At 37.3% G+C, this 5248-nt stretch overlaps 1 long non-coding RNA gene across 1 annotated transcript; it reads left to right on the top strand.

The window, feature by feature from the left end:
* Positions 1-280: 280 nt before the first annotated feature.
* Positions 281-1173, top strand: LOC103939871. Its single transcript, XR_007253549.1, has 3 exons — positions 281-317; positions 588-650; positions 1006-1173. It is a non-coding gene; the product is annotated as an uncharacterized LOC103939871 (long non-coding RNA).
* Positions 1174-5248: the final 4075 nt, after the last annotated feature.

The raw sequence follows: 5248 nt of genomic DNA, 5'->3' as shown, positions 1-5248 counted from the left end.
ATTTTCTTTGCTCTTGTAAACTATCTGTTTTTTCTTTATCTTTGAATTTATATGTATATGTACGTACGGATGTATGTATGTATGTATGTGTATCTACTACACTGAATTCACAGGCTTTTAGTTTGTTTAAGTGCTGAATTTTTGTAAATCTGCATTTTCAAATGCTGAATTTTTTTTACCTAAACTTTGTTTCCCTCTTTTCCCATACAGGTTGCTCTGCTTGGGTGCAGTTTTAAGCGCATTGAAAATGGAGGGGAAATTGATGCTAGTGCACCTTGGGACTACGCTGAGATTCAGATTTTTCCATCCCAGAACAGGTTAGGTTTTCGCCTTCCAGTAAATTTTATTCTTTTAAGGGTATATGTTTTCTCCTCTGTTGTATTGGATTATAAAAGTTTGTTCTTTCTGTATATGCTACACTAAGTGCATTATTATTTCCCGTTGGTGATTCCTTTTGTCTGGTTATTCCATTGGAGAGTAACTACATTTTTTTTTTTTTTGTGTATTAGAATTGATAAGTTACCTTTCCTCTCTTCGGACTTATAATAAATTGATAAATTATAATGATTTTTCATATTGTTGTATAGTTCCCTACCGAGTGGAAGCACGAAAGACATTATCAAAGCTGAAAGCTACTTGATTATAAGCAGGTTAGATTTCAAAAAACTTATTTATTAGCTTATGCTTGCCTGGTTATTTGTTTTTTTACTTATTCTTTGCTCTTTTCTTCAATTTGGCTGGTTGTTGCATTATGCTGCAAAGAGTATATCTTTCTACTATTATAATTAGGACTAGTGTAACAACTTGCTATTTAGCTACTCTCTTATATAAGAAATCGTTAAAGTTTATGGTATGTGTATTTAGGCAATGATTGAAAAATATTTATGTATTTTGGTTGGCGTTTCTGTCGAAACTTTGCTACATAGTCTTTGAAAAGAAAGTAGCAATGCATCAGCATCGCTGCTTTTACTACTCGATAGATTTCTCACTCAGGTTCATTTTCAGAGGCTGGAGCAGGGGCTGAAGGTTGTTTGCGGTGGTTGAGGGTTGTCTGGCATGCGAGGAACTCGAGAGTAATGGTATTTGTTAGGTTCTTAGATTTAGTTAATAGTTTTTCATGGAATAAAAAATGTATTACGAATTATTTTCATTATATGTATGAATAATTTCTTATTGATGGTATTACTGTTTGAATATATTTTTTTTTATATATTTATCCTATTGGGCACAATAACAAACTTGTGCTAACGAAAAAGTCATCTGACATGGGTGTCAGAAAAAAGGCACAGAAAACCCTTATTTGTGCTGAGCCTTTTGGGCAGCAAAGAACATATTGTGCCCTTTGACAAATGGTTACGCCCATAGAGGGCACAAACGCAAAGATAGTAGCTGCATTGTTGCCATTCGTCTATGAGCACAATTTTTGGTGCTTATTGGCCTCAAAGGGCACAGATAATTTATTGTGTGCAGTGCTCATTTTTCTTGTAGTGTAACTGATGTGAATTTCCAAATTGTTTTAAATGGTGAGAAAACTAATAGCTTTTGCCCACTAAGAGGTGTTCGACAAGGTAAGCCTCTTTCTCCTTATCTATTTGTTCTTTGCATTGAAAAATTATCTCATCTGATTAATGAAGTTGTTAATTCTGGAAAATGGAAAGCTGTTAAAGTTGCAAGACAAGGACCTGCTGTCTCTCATCTTATGTTTGCAGGTGACATTATTTTATTTTGTAAAGCCTCCAAAGAGCAAAAGCTCAGATCGTTAAGGAGTGCCTTGATAAATTTTGCTTGGCTTTTGGGCAGCAAATAAGCTATGAAAAATCGAGAATCTATTGCTTACCTAATATTAATCGTGGAATGGCTCTTGAACTGAGTCGCATGTGCTTCTCCCCTGACTAATGATTTTGGAAAGTATTTAGGAGTTCCGCTCATTCATTCTCGCATCACTAAGAACTTACAAGGGCCTGGTAGAAAAGGCTCAACCTCAACTTTCTGATTGGAAGGTGAACTCATTATCTCTTACTAGTCGGGTCACTCTTGTCCAGTCTGTCACCTCCGCCATCCCAGTTTATGTTATGCAGACAGTGAAACTACTAGTTACCATTTGTGATCAACTTGACAGGTTAAATAAGAACTTCGTTTGGGGCTCCACTGAATCCAAAAATAAGGTTAACTTGGTTAAATGGAGCCAAGTTTGCCTTCCAAAGTCTCTTGGGGGGCTTGGTTTGTAAAACATGAGAGTTATGAATTCGGCTCTTCTTGCTAATAACTCTTGGAGATTGATGCAGGGGGGCAATGGCCTTTGGGCAAAAGTTTTACAAGGAAAGTATATTAAAGGTGATATGGGTCAGTTACTCAATGATAAAATTGCTTTACACTTTTCTTGTACTTGGAAAGGTATTCTTGAAGGGACAAAACTTTTGCATGAGGGGCTACTATGGCGAAACGGAAATGGCAATACGGTAAAGTTTTGGATAGACAAATGGGCTAAATGTGATATTTTGCTTCATCATGCTTCTTGCCCGCTTTCCAATGATATGCTAAATGCTACTATAGCGGATTATTGTTACAATAATGATTGGGATATTGATAAATTATTATTTATTTTACCAAAGAAGATTGTCGAACAAATTCTTAGCATTCTAGTTGGTTTTGATGCTGTGGCTGATAAGTGTATTTGGAGTGGAACAAGTGATGGTAATTTTTCTGTTAAATCTGCTTATATGTTGGTCATTAATTCAAGTGGTCTTCCTAATTGGCGATGGGAATTCATTTGGAAACTTCATATTCCTCCAAAAGTTTAGAGTTTCTTATGGCTGCTCTCTCCTAATAAGCTTCTCACTAATGAACAAAGGCTGAAAATAGGTATGATTGATAACCCTAAGTGTCAGAGATGTACTTGTGGTGTGAAATCCTATCCTGGATTTCACTATTGCAAACTACGTATTTGCATTATGGAGATTTTATATTATTTTTGGGAATTTATATTAAATTTAGATTTTAATTAAACTAATTACGAAGTTTGAATTTTGGTCAGTAATCATTAATAAAAAAAAATCGTGGACTTGGGGTCACACTAAGTATAATTTGATAGAGCTCGACTCTACGAAAGCATAGGCAAAAACTGTTTAAGAAACTGATTTTCCACCCCCTCAACTATTACACCCACACACCCAACCCTTTCGACCCGATTAGATTCCGATGGTTCATAGCCATTTTTCAGGCAAATTGCACCCAACCATCACGTGCAGTCACCACGACACTTTTTCTCCTCCATTGTTCATTCAAGATTGGACAGAAATTGGGCCAAATTGTGGCGTTTTGCGACAGGACACCGAACGCTTCATCGGCGGCGATCCGTCATTTTTGAATGTAATCTCGTCGATCTTGTCCACCATTAGACTCCCTTTGAGCCCTGAACAAAACCCAATCAGTTTTAGGGGCAGCAGAACACCGAGGAAGGAGAATCGAAGCATACCTATTTCTAGGGTTCCGACGGTTTGTGGGTGTTTTCAGGCGTTTCTCCACCGAATTGGACTTCGGCCCAGGTATGAAAATTGCTTCCCTCACTGAGATATACTTGGCTGTAAAATTTGGTAATTTTTGGAAATAGTTAAATTTTCCTGCGAGTCGGGACGGCCAACCGCCGAAACCCCACATGCCCTTCGTAGACTAATTTGGATACCCTGATTCCATATGTACGTTCGATTGATGAAATCTCATCGTATGACTATAGTTTTGATAGAGACCGCCACTTCAACATTATATGAATCGACAATCTGACTATTGGATGTTACCAAACTTTAATACGTAATATTTGAGGACAATAGGAACTTACAGATCGGGAATCCAACATACAGATCTTCCCGAATTGGATTTCTAAATTTGTAAATCTAAACGTCAACCGTCACGTAACTTGAGTGATTGGCTAAGATTTGACCGTTGGATCGTAATGAAATTTTAGTACATTGTTCTAGAAGCATAATGTGAACTTTAGGAATTACGGATCAGAAATCTGATTGGCGGATCTTCTAGTTTAGATTTCTAGGATTGTGGACCCTACTCTCGATCTTGATTGATGGTTGATTTTTAGTCAACTAGTTGGAGTTCTTCTAGCGTGTCGCTGATTTTAGAGTGTTGTTGAGATTCCATGGAGCTTATTGGGCTAAGCATGATGATGTGTCGCCTCATTTGATGAGTGTCTCGATTTACGCACTAGTGGTGCAATATTGTGTTATACTTGGTTATTAAATGTGATTTCCGTTGAATTATTATTTGTATTTTTAGCCATCGATTTATATGATTTGATTGTCAATTGGAAATATTTATGAAATGTGATTGATGTACATATTAGAAATGTGGTTTGTGTTGTATGATTGATGTGATGAAATGTGAGGGCTAGAAGTGGACCGTTAACCCATTGTCATGGGGTTTGTTGCTTCGGCACTTGTTTCACATCTTGTTTCCTTATTTCACTTTTTTTTTTTGTTCAGCCCTTCGAAATTGAGTATTTGGTTCTTGTATTGTTTCTTCGAGCCATTGCTATATTCCTTGGACTTTCGCTCGGTTCCGTGAGTGGTCCAAAATTCCTCGTGATCCACGATTCCATTGAGTGGTCCGGAATGGTATCTAGCTTGTATTTCATTGAGTGGTTTGATATGCATTGTACTCACGATTCTGTTGAGTGGTCTGGAATCGAATCCACTCAGATTCCGTTGAGAGGTTCGGAATCCTTTCTACTTTGTGATTCCGTTGAGTGGTCCGGAATCCCCTTTGGTGTCTTGGTTCCATTGAGTGGTCCGGAACCCGATGTTGATGAATTTCGTTAAGTGGTCCGAAATCGCATCATTTAACTTGTTGTTCCTTGGATTTGATTTCAGCATTAGAGATGTAGGTTTCAGCAGAACTGTGTCGCTCTAGCCCTGCATTTCGGTGTATGGTATGTGTTATTAATTGATGTGATTGTGGAATGATGTTAGTTGTGGTTATTGTTATTATGATTAGACTTGTGGACCAATATGTCTAGAGATTTATGTTGCGCTTCATCGAATGTTCCTCGTGATATTGCATGCCTGTTGTGTGATATTATGTTGATACATAGTGATTTATGTGATGATTGTTTGAGTGTAGTGAATGACGAACTACGAATGGCTTAATCCTTGTTTAGGGTACGTAGGTAGTCTAACGAGGAGGTTAGATGCAGCCATAAAGTGTACGAAAAAAAATTACTGTGTGATTCGATTCTCTAGTT

Source organism: the organism of the source record quoted next, unplaced genomic scaffold (assembly GCF_019419815.1).
Source record: "Pyrus x bretschneideri cultivar Hongxiangsu unplaced genomic scaffold, Pyrus_bretschneideri_v1 Contig6, whole genome shotgun sequence".
NCBI lineage: Eukaryota > Viridiplantae > Streptophyta > Magnoliopsida > Rosales > Rosaceae > Pyrus > Pyrus x bretschneideri.
The sequence above is the reverse complement of the archived record's forward strand: the minus strand, read 5'-3'. Positions and strand labels throughout refer to the sequence as shown.